A 12,296-nucleotide genomic window follows, 5' to 3' on the forward strand; every position below is an offset into this window, starting at 1 on the left:
CTAGGCTTTTAAAGGAGCATGGGCATAGAGGAAGTAGGATCCCCAACGATGGGCCACCCTCCTCACCATATGCGAATAGAGATACTTCTTAATATGCAAAACAGAGCTTTCAATAATTTTTTTTGCTAATTTTAAGCTTATTTTAGTTCCAAAAAGATCAAAATAATCCAAAAAACCTTAGACAAGCAAATTTTACCAAAAAAAAAAAAGAAAAAATTGTTATTTTTATTAATTAAAACAAATGATTAAAAGAAACTAATCATATTATGACACAAACCATGATCAATTCTAATGACTAACGGAGTTAACGACCGTCAGTTATTAAGGACATTCGATGAATTTTTTAAAAGGTTTGTGGCATTTAATTTGGTGAATTTTTTTTTAAAAAAAAACTTAGTGGCATTTGGTTAATTCGTCAAAAAATAAAAAACAATGTCATAGATCAAATATAATATTTAGGACATCAAAATAATATTTTCAATATATTTCCTTATTCTATCATAACAAATCCAAATGTTTTTTTTTTTAACAACAAAATTAAAACTACGTTATAAAGATAGACAAACAAAGCCTACAATCACTAGCTAAATGATGTGCCTTATAGCACGATCCCCGTTAACCTTCCAAATGACACAAATTTCAAATTTAAGTTCTCACTTTCGAATGTTCTTGAAAGTCGAATGTTTACTAGAATATGTAAAAACAACAATGGTAGCACAACCTTTAGTTTCAACCTACATGAGCGCATATAAGAGTGACACGGCTTCCGCATGCAAAGCTGAAACAACTCTGTAATATGACCTGCCGTCATCATGAAATGCCTCTCCATCTATGGAGAAAGTCCAGCCTATACCAGAGTTTCATGTGTGCTTCTGCCAAGACCCATCAATTAACAGTGTTATCTCTATTCCGCCGTCTGGTGGCCGCTCAAAGTGGAAGGCTTGCGTCCATATTGATGTACTACCTCTGTTACAAGTTATGTGCAACGATTTGACATAAAGTAAAGAGGAAAAATGTCTAATCGTTGCACATAACCTGTAACGGAAGAAGTATAAACAAATCCTGGGAGGGGGGGCTTGATGTTGGATAAACATTAACTTAGAAAAGTGACAGCCCTGTTAGGCTATTAATGTGACCGTGTGATAGGGACCCTCCTTGCCCCTTAAAAACCTGGTAATTCCTAATAACCCAAATACTCCAAAGGATAGAAATGAATTCCCCAATCACATAATTGTGTATGATGTATCCCATCCTTGCTATAAAATAGCAATATATAGTAATTAAGTCAAAATTTTTGTACAATAAATAAGCGGTTTTATTAAATAAAATCAAATGTTGACACTACCTAAAGAGTGTAACAATGAATGCTCTATTTGTCAAATGAACTAATTAAGTCAAAAATTTTAATGATAAATTAGGGGTTTAAAAATTAGCTATAAATATAATAAGTAATTGGTCTGGATCCAAAATATTGGGTTCCACCTCATCAACATTTGTTTATTTTATCCAAAAAATCTTCTATAATTTGGATTTTGTTAATTTTTATTGAAGATAGTAAATCTAAGGGTAACTTCAACTATTTAATGGTAACTTTACCTTGTTTAGGGGTAATTTTTAATTTGTAATAAGTTTGATTGTATTTCGATGTGTATTTTCTAATAGATACATGTTACCCCTCCGTTTTTAAATACTTGCTCCATTTCTCCATGCGCGTAGTTTTAGGAGAAATTAGAAAAAATAGTAAAATATAAAGATAGTGGGGTTAGTGGGAGGTAAATTGGAAGAGAGAGAATATAAAAGTAATAACATTAGGTCCTACTAGTTGAGATATATGAATTAAATATTATAAAAGCTTACCAAATAAGGAAATGAAGCAAGTATTTAAAAATGACCGCAAAAGAAAAGTGAGCAAGTATTTAAAAAACGGAGGGAGTATAAAAGGTAGGTAATACAATTAATCTAATATATTATGAATGTGTAGAATACATAAGAGTAACTATAAACACTTTTAGGGTAAATTTAACCTATATTAGGCGCTATTCACTTCACCTTACAAAAATAATATTAACTAAAAATAATTTTAGTTCAGTAAAATTAATTTCAGTTTGGTAAAAATAAGTTAAGTTTAGTAAAATTCAGTTATCTTAAAGAAGAATTATATTAGAAAATCAGTAAAAATAATTTTAGTTCAACAAAAATAATGTAAGTTCAGTAAAATTAATTTAAGTTTAGTAAAAATAATTTAAATTCAGCAAATATAATTTCGTTTCAGTAAAAATAATTTCATTTTAACAAAAAATAAGGTAAAGTGAACGGGGCCTTACAATAAATTAATAAAATTCCGCCTTATCTAAGAATTTGTGTTATCTTACTGTGGATGCCAACGCGTTTAGTAAATTTGAACTTTGAAAGTTGACATTATTACTACCTCATCCAGATAATTATCTTTATGACTCATTAATACAAACCAATAATTATTGATTATATTTATGAATTAATAGCTAAGAAATCAATGTGTATCTCTATTTCCAATTATATATGTCAATAATTAACATTTTTCCCATATATAAACAAAGAAATCCATATTTATGGTATGAAATTGGAAGAATTAAAAACAAATTTTGAAATAACCGTATTTGAATTCTAAAGTAATAACATAAGCCATTTGGATATGAATCACTTAATGACATTATTTGACTTATGTTTGACCATAACCATTTGGATTTGTTATGATTTGTTTTTAAATTTTGGATATTTATTTCCATCTTTTGTTGATTTGGTAATTAATAAAACATTAAATAGATTATGAAGGTTGGGTTGGGTTGGGTTGGGTTGGGTTGGGTAGAAAATAATCAAGTACTTGAATGAACACTGTAGTTGTTGTAGTACTATTATTATCTAAAGGTTAGGGGATTAGTGCTTGATTTATTTATGAGAAAAAAAATAATAATTATCAATACAAATAAGATTTTCGGATTTTCACCAAATACCATTGAGGTTTAACATAATTCACCAAATACCACCAACATTTCTCAAATTCACCATATACACTTCAGTTTTATAAAAATGTCACAATATGTCATTAATGACTAACGGATGTTAACACCGTTAATCATTAAGGTTAATAATGTCACGTGGCAATATATAGTTGGTTCCCTTTTTAAAATAATTTAATTTTAAAACAATTATTTAATTATTTATCAAAAAATTTAAAAAAAAAAGAGAAAAAAAACCAACCACCCATGTCTTTCCATCCAGCCACCACCGGCCGACAAAAACCCGACCAGAACCCCCGCCGACGTTACTTCCTTTCCCTTGAACTGCGGTGTCCACGAAATTAATCAACCGAACCACCATTCGTGAAACAACCTATCTCTCACGAAAAACCCTCCCTAACCACCGGTCGACGTCCAAACCTACCTCAGTTCCCCCGTGTTGGCGAACTGATTTTGCCCCTCTTGGTGTCATCTCCACCCCAACTAAACCACTACGTACGTCGAAACCCTAAAACCACAATCTAGGGTTTCAATTTTGGTGTTTTAGGGTTTCGGGGTAGTTGTTTTTGGCAAGTTGGGCGGCGACGACGTGTGGGAGAGGGTTGGGCCTACCGGCGAAAATGGTGGTTGGATATTTCAGGAGGGAGAGTGGAGTTTGTAGGTGGTCTAGGGAACTCGATAGGGAGAGGGGAATTTGTAGGTGGTGGCTGGGAATTCGGGAGGGAAAGGTGGCTGGGGTCGGGAATGTAGCCGGCGCGGGAGGGGGGTTGGTCGCCGACCTGCCGTGGGTGGAGGTCGAGGCTGGGGTGGCGGCGGCGGTGGCTAAGTTAGTGATTTTTTTTTTAATTTTTAAAATAATTTCTCTAAAGTTAATTAATTAAATAAAATATTTATTGTTTCATAAAAATAATAATAAAAACCAGTTACAAGCTGCCACGTGGCGTAATTAATGTTAATGACTAAATGAGTTAACGGAAATGACATGTTGTGACATTTTTATTAAATTGAATGTTATATGGTGAATTTTGAAAAATGTTGGTGGTATTTGGTGAATTATGTTAAAACTCAGTGGTATTTGGTGAAAAATCACCGTAAGATTTTTTATTAATCTAATGTTACAATAAAAACCTATAAATAGTAATAGTAATTAATAATTATATTAATCTTATCTTTACACTATGTAATAATTTAAACATACTTGAGGGATCTTTCTAAAATGACCGCAGCATCAATACTAATCGGTTTAATAAGCCATCTGCTACATTATAATTCATTGGTATGAAATTTAGTTGAGTCGATTTATTTAGGAAATATATTAAATTTGTAAATTGACAACAAAATATAGTATAAATAGGAGAAACAAAAGTGACATCATAATAACAAGTACGGCATATGATGATCTTATTTATTGCATTAAAATTGTATTTACCTATAAATTTACATTTTTTACTTAATAAAATTAAAAAATAAATAAAATAATGGCGGGGCTGTAACACCCAGGCCCCTTAATAGCTCCACCACTGGTTATGAGCAAACCTTGAAAAAAAAATCGGAAGAATCATGAAAGTTTGATATAAGGAAGGGTCTGTTCTCTTACGTTGAAATTCAGTTCAGTTCAGTTCAGTTCAGTTCAGCTCAGTTCAGTTCAGTTCAGTTCAACTTAGTTCAGTTCAGTTCAGTTCAGCTCTGTTCAGTTCAGTTCAGTTCAATTCAGTTCAGTTCAGCTCAGCTCCTAATTTCCTTCTCTTATAAAATATTCATTTCAGTTCAGTTCAGTTCAATTCAGCTCGGTTCAATTCAGTTCAGTTCAGCTCAGTTCAATTCAATTCAGTTCAGTTCAGCCGAGTTTAGTCAATGAGAACAAGCCCGAAAAGGTTAAGCTGAACTTCCTATAAGTTCGCCCAAACTTTTAGATAAAATGTTTCATACTTGGATTGTTCTTTGTGAAATGGCCATAAGTTGCTATCCTCTCGTTGTAAATGGGGTTCTGACTAGTCGTTAGAAAGATATTAAGACAAACTATTACATCTAACTTGAACTACTTAGGGCATGTTCTCATACGTTGAAATTCATGTTCAGTTTAGTTTAGCTCCTAATTTCCTTCTCTTATAAAATATTCATTTCACTTCAGTTCAGTTCAGCTGAGTTTAGTCAATAAGAACATGCCCTTAATATTGTAAATTGAGAGGTATGTGTGTCTATAGTCAAGCATTTTCCATTCATCCTTGATTTCAAGATACAATTAACATTATTAATATTTAAAGTTGGAAATTTTGTCAAGAACTACCAATTAAAGCGCATGTTTTGAAAATAACTACCTATTAATTTTATTTTTTTTAAAGAACTATCACAAAGTTGTAAAAAGTTTAATTAACCCTACCAATCTAATAATTCCAAATAGAATATTCGGCATATAGGTTACATTTTTTAAAGGCATATGGGGCATGGAGCTTGCATGCTTAGATACTCTATAGGTAAGTGAGTAATTTGGCTATAATCTAGGAGTATTATGAATTAGGTGACTTTAATTCCTAGGAAGTTTTTAAAGGTGTATTATTAGTTCTAAATTCGCATACATTTGGTAAATGTCATAAACTAGAAGGTGGTTCACGTAAGGCATTACCATTACCTTAATTTGATTGCATGCCATGTTTATGGATTAGAGAGCTCATGGAAGTCTTTATTGGAGAAGGATTCTAAGTTGAATCGCAAGAACTCAATAAGCATAATGTAACACCCATAATGATCACTTTAAACGAATTTAATTATATAATATATACTATATATATCAAGGATTAATTTCTTTTTTGGGAGCTTTCATACTTAGATGTGGTTTGATTAATAATTTTACTTGATAGTGAGCAATCTTGGAATGATTGATCCCATCATGAGAAGTTTCCTACAATAGAGAAAGAGGTGAGTTTCTCTCATGTTCTAATTATCTCCTTCATCTCGATCTATACTCAAGCCATGTATAACTATCTCCTATATCTCAACTACGCCGCCTTAAAGAAACTAAAATATTTCAATACAAATCATGTAATCAATGGTCTAATTAGGGAAATGGATATTTGATCGAGCTTTTCACGTTTGGATGTTTTTGATGAAAGTAAAATTTTGATTTTTTTTTTTTTTTTGAAATTCTTGAATTTTAATAATAAATTTTATAATTGAGAGAGAGAAATTTTTCTACCTCAACAACTAATTTCATTATTCTCTTTACCTTACTATCTTAACTTGATATATATATAGTATATATTATATAATTGAAATGAAACTATTTTGTCTTTGATTTTAGGACTTATTACTTTTTAATGAGTGTTATTTGGATCATAATAAGAAAATTATTCTTAGGGTTTCATTGTTTGTTTGAGGAATTTTAGCTATTACAATGAAAATTTTATTTTTATATAAGAATAAAATAATATAATTCGATCTTTATAGAATTCTAACTTGGTTATCCTTTAGAAATTGAACAAATGAAGTCATGCAGTAAATTTAAAAAATGGCTTAAAAATTATTCGTTTTTTTAAATATATATGTAGTCATGTAGGTATTTTATTGAATTATTATTTATTATTATTGAAGCTTATGGTTCCAACTAGACCTAATATGAAATAACGGATACTTTACACAAAATTATTGAAGTGCGCGATATGTGAATCCTATATTAAATAGTGTGATATAAGCCAACATTAATCAGATCATCTATTCTATGTCAGATTACATGAAATATTTATGGAATTATTTGCATTTTATGGTAAAAGTGCATGATAAGTACAAAAATTAAGCAATACGGGTCATGAGTTTGTTGTGACTGATAATTATAGTTTTTAAACGTACATTAAATTGTTTGACATAAATTAACTAATCCAAACACGATAATTCACCTAATGACTTTACATATGTATGTATATTTGAATTTGACAAATCCTTTCTACTATATTGCTTTCTTTTCATTAGCAATATTTATAAACTTTCATTCACTCACTCTCTCTTTCTTTATCCATGTTTTTAATACTCGTCCAACTGTTATACGACCCTTGCTTACTTTATGCACATTTTTCTTAAACCCACTTATTATATTAACACAGTCCCTCCAATTTCCTTAAATTGTGTGCAAATAGCAGTAATTTTTTTTTTTAAAAAAAGAAGCTAAGGTAGATTATGTCATCAAGATATACACTTTTGAAACATCAAACTATATAGTTTTATTTACAAAAACTCAACTAACATGGAGATCGATGCCTAATATTGAGCAAATTTTCCTATATATATAGTATTATAATATTTATAATGACTAATTACTTCCACCAAGACTTTCATAACTTAATTGCCACCTTTATTTTTTATTTAAATAATGGAACAATAAACTTAAGCATATGACATATCAAATTTATTTAAAATTGCTTTAGAAAATTAAATACTATGTTATTGATCAAAAGGTAAAATACATGAGATTAGGACAAATATAGTGTTATTACTTCGTATTAAACTGTGTCTATCTAAAAAGAGGCAGCAACATAATCTACTACATAACTGCGTTGTTAGTTTCACGATTAACCGAGAAGGAGTTGACAATTAAAAAGTGTCAACCAAAAGGTTTTGTTTTACTTCAAAGATCCAAAAACCCATTAAAAAATAAATCAATACTAAGCCAAGACAGCAAATGAGGGCGGAGAATACCAAAATTTTTTAGATTTTCTTTTTCTAAGGTAGAAACTTGATATTGTGATTTCTTATAATTATTACATAATGAAAAATAAGAATTAGAAAATCATAGTTTTGATACCAAATATTATCTCTAGTAGGAAAAAAAAAACCATTATTAATCAGCCAAAGGAGAGCTTTACCATGGATGAAATATCAAATTTTCATATTTAATTAAATTAACAATTATTTTTTGAATAATTTATCCTCGTTGTAGAATTAACAATGAACTCTCCATTCATAAAAAATATTGTAGCATGGTTCAACATCCAAATTCATATAAATTTAGAAGTGTTATACTTGTTATAAGATGAACTACCATAGGGCACAATTTAGGAATTTCCCAAATATGAGAATATGTAATAAAAATAATCAAGCTAGATTTGTAATAGAGAAAGTCTCTAAGTTCATTCGGGTAACTAGTTAGTAAAAATACAACAATAATATCAAAAACTGGAGTTTAACATCATTTCCGTAACTAATTTTCATCTTAGACCTTCAAGTATAACTGATCGAATTTGACTTTTTTTTTTTTACGAGTTATTGTTTATATTAAAAAAAATCAGTTTAGAAGATGTATTTACACGGTGAATCTGTAACTAAAAAGGAAGAAAAGTAAAGATGACGCTCCCACATCAACCCTAATCCACTGAATAACAAGTTTAATATAATGAATAATTATCACATATTGCATTACTAAATTAGTCATTTTTCTAACATAATTTTCAACGAATAAAATCACTTCCACTGTATTAAAATAACACTAAATAATATTCAAAATACAAGGTAAACCTTAAGAACTCAAAATTGACAGTAAACTTATTATATTATATTTAAAAAGAGTTAAACTTTAAACAAAAATCCTTAATTAATCATAAACCTAATATATAACATTATTATATTACATCCTTGGGAGAAAAACAAAAATTAATAATATTTAAAAAATCAAGAGCAAGCATATTCCTCCAAGATGTGTGGCTAGAGATTTTACAAAGATGGGAAAATGTGTAGGGATGCATCACACCCAATAAAATCACTCAAAATGAAAGATGGTATTTTACATGTAATGTAATAATAACCCTTAGTCAACTAACCCTAGTTAAAAAAATATATTTTATGAATATTATTATATAAATACTACAAAACAAAAGATACTGTCCACCATCTTAGACAACCCCACAATCTTCATTTCCTCTCTCTTACCCTCTCCATTTTGTCCACCACCATACCAAAAAAGAGAGAAAAAAGCTCTTCTCTTTCTCTCTCTACTTTATCTCTCTAAAAGCATTCACCTTTACTAGAGTTTGAGATCATCCATGGGAGCAACGTAGAGGTAATAATCTTAGCTTCTTTTTTATGTATTTGGATCTATTTTATTTTGATTCAATTTTTGTTGGTGAATAATTGGTTAGATTAATTTATTTTTATTTTGATTTATTTTGGTGTTGTTCTTGGTGTTTGTTGGTTCAATTTTTATTTTGAGGGATATATTTGGGAATCATCTATTTTTGGGTGCTTTTTTTTAATTTATTTTTATGATTCCTAAATTTTATGACATGATTTTTTGTGTGTTATAATTATTTATTTATTTTGATTATCATAAAAAGATATTACTTATGACCAATCGATACCAATTTCATAACTTTATAAAGTGGCCATTGGGTTCATTTTGTTTCTTTAAAATTAAATAATTTGTGTGTTTGATTTTTTTTTTTTTTTTTTTATAGCAAAAAGCTTCTTATTTGAATGTTTTGATCAACTGATATGATTTGGGAAAAGGCTAAATTGAGACGGTCGATAATTATTATTCGATCACATATAATTTCTCTTTATTTGGGGATAGCTTTTTGATGTGTCACATTAAAGTATGTGTGAGATTGGCTCTTGGGTAAATAGAGGTTAAAAATTGTTAATTCAATGAGTTTAAATTGCTTGTAAAATGATGAAGTGAGTTTGACTTGCTTGATAAATGCGTTATATATGCTGGAAATGGCTGTCTAATTAATCATTTAGAAAATATTATTAAATTCCTTGAGTTTATAATTAACAGATTCTCCACACTTGGATCTATTGGTCAATTCTTTATCTTTCTAATGCTTGTTTTTCACACAATTAATCATAACCTTTATTTACATCATTTTGTACTTCATATGGATTATCTATGCATAATTCACGCGTCAATTGATGTAATTAAGTTAAAGACTACTCTAGGATAAAATTTGAAGTTCAAAAATATTTAAATTTTGATTTTGCAATACTTGTGAATTTGGGAATTTCAAAAAAAAAAAATAAAATAAAATTTGTGAAGTTCATCGGTTTGTTTTCTAAATATTTGGAATAGTGTGTTTATTGCATAATTTATGTTTTTTTAAAAGGTGATATTTGAGCTTATTTAGATGTGAAGAGTTTTATGAGCAAGCTGTAAAATACGTGTTAATAATTATGGTTCAAATCTCGGTAATAAATAGACTTTAATTTAAAATGTGTAAAATTTGGCGTAACATTAAATTAAATGTTTTCTTGTTCATTGAATCCAATCTCTTTGAATATCGTAACTTTTATATTTATATGTGGGTTGCTTGATTTTGCATTTTGCAGGCTGAGCAAATAAAACCCCCGTATATTTCTTTCTTTTTTGGTGGAATTTCTTCTATAAGTAGGGAGATTATTTTGACTTTACCTTCACCGAAGCGATTTAACAAGTCGTCGGTCATTCATTTAGGCATCTGTTGCTAGTGTCTTTTAGTTTCTTAGAGGTCTTTGAAGATGATTTCATCGGCGAAAATGGGTTTGCTTGATGATATGGGTTTTTTGTTCAAGCTTTGATTTCTTTGCTCCTCCCCCTTCCATGACGGAGGAGGGGAGAAGCTGGCCGTGAAGCTGAACAAGAAGGGACTGGTGATGAGGACTACTCTGATGAAGAGGTAGATGTTGATGAGCTTGAGCGGCGTATGTGGAGAGACAGGATGCTTTTGAAGAAGCTTAAGGAGCAGAGCAAAGATAAGGCCAAAGAAGGAGTTGATGCAGCTAAGCAGCGTCAGTCACAGGAGCAGGCTCGTAGGAAGAAGATGTCAAGGGCACAGGATGGGATTCTGAAATACATGCTGAAAATGATGGAGGTCTGTAAGGCCCAGGGTTTTGTTTATGGGATTATTCCTGAGAAGGGAAAACCTGTTAGCGGAGCCTCTGACAATCTGCGAGCCTGGTGGAAAGAAAAAGTTCGATTTGACAGGAATGGTCCTGCAGCCATTGCCAAGTATCAAGCAGATCATTCCCTCCCAGGGAGCGAAGAGGACTGCAATGCTTTGGCATCGACTCCGCACACCCTTGCAGGAGCTCCAAGACACTACACTTGGATCTCTATTATCAGCTCTGATGCAACACTGTGATCCACCGCAGAGGCGGTTCCCCTGGAGAAAGGTGTTCCCCCACCCTGGTGGCCTTCTGGAAATGAAGAATGGTGGCCTCAGTTGGGCCTCCCAAAGGATCAAGGAGCACCACCATATTAAGAAACCTCATGATCTGAAGAAGGCGTGGAAGGTAAGCGTTCTTACAGCTGTCATCAAGCATATGTCACCTGATATAGCAAAGATCAGGAAGCTTGTTCGTCAGTCCAAGTGCTTGCAGGATAAGATGACAGCCAAAGAAAGTGCGACATGGCTTGCCATCATCAATCAGGAAGAGGCTTTGGCACGGAAACTCTATCCTGATCGATGCCACCTCCAACTGCTGGTGGTGGTGGGTCCTTGGTCATCAGTGATACTAGTGACTATGATGTTGAAGGGGTTGAAACTGATCATAACAGTGAAGTGGATGACAGCAAGCCACAGAATATCAATCTCTTCAATTTTGGTGTTGGCGCAGAGAGGGAGAAATTCATGGCTTCTAATCCTATGATGACTTCTAACCTATTGATGACTTCTGTGATTAAGGGAGAGGTTATTGATACGAATGATACCCATGTTTCAGAGTTTAACTGATAAGAGGAAGCAGCCATCTTCTGGGTCTCATATGGTGATGGATCAGAAGATATTTGTTTGCGAGTAATCCTCAATGCCCATATGGGGATAGCCGTCTTGGTTTCCTTGATCGGAACTCAAGAAATAATCACCAACAGAACTGCCCATACAAGTTTAGTTCTACTCTCGGTGTTGGAGCAACCAATTTCCAGAGAAATAGCATTGAAGCTTCAAACTTTCCTACATCCTTTGCACAACAGGAGAAGATGCCTCTCCAATCTGAGAATCAGGCACCGGCTACCTTCAGTGTTTCTGGCCTTGAAATTCCTGAAGATGGTCAAAATCTGATAAGCAATCTGATGTCAGTGTACGATACTAGCACCCCGCAGAGCAAGAATGTCAGTGCAGGGAATGCAACCTTTATGGAAAATAACCAGATGGGTGGAAGCTTTGTTAACCAAGGTGCTATGTTCGGAAACAATGCTTCCCAAGGAATGAACATAAATGCAATGAAGGATCATAATCAGATGCAACCAAAGGTGTCTCAGTTCCAAATAGAAAATGCCTTTTTAGCTCAAGGGATGGCCTTAAATGGGAACAACAATCAACAACATAAGCATCAGTTTCCAAT

The 12,296-nt window shown here is 31.8% G+C and overlaps 1 pseudogene; it reads left to right on the forward strand.

Moving 5' to 3' along the window:
* The first annotated feature begins 10,380 nt into the window (after positions 1–10,380).
* On the forward strand, positions 10,381–12,294 carry LOC110737443 (annotated as a pseudogene).
* The last annotated feature ends 2 nt before the right edge of the window (positions 12,295–12,296 follow it).

The sequence above is a fragment of the Chenopodium quinoa genome, unplaced genomic scaffold (genome assembly GCF_001683475.1).
Source record: "Chenopodium quinoa cultivar QQ74 unplaced genomic scaffold, ASM168347v1, whole genome shotgun sequence".
Lineage (NCBI taxonomy): Eukaryota > Viridiplantae > Streptophyta > Magnoliopsida > Caryophyllales > Amaranthaceae > Chenopodium > Chenopodium quinoa.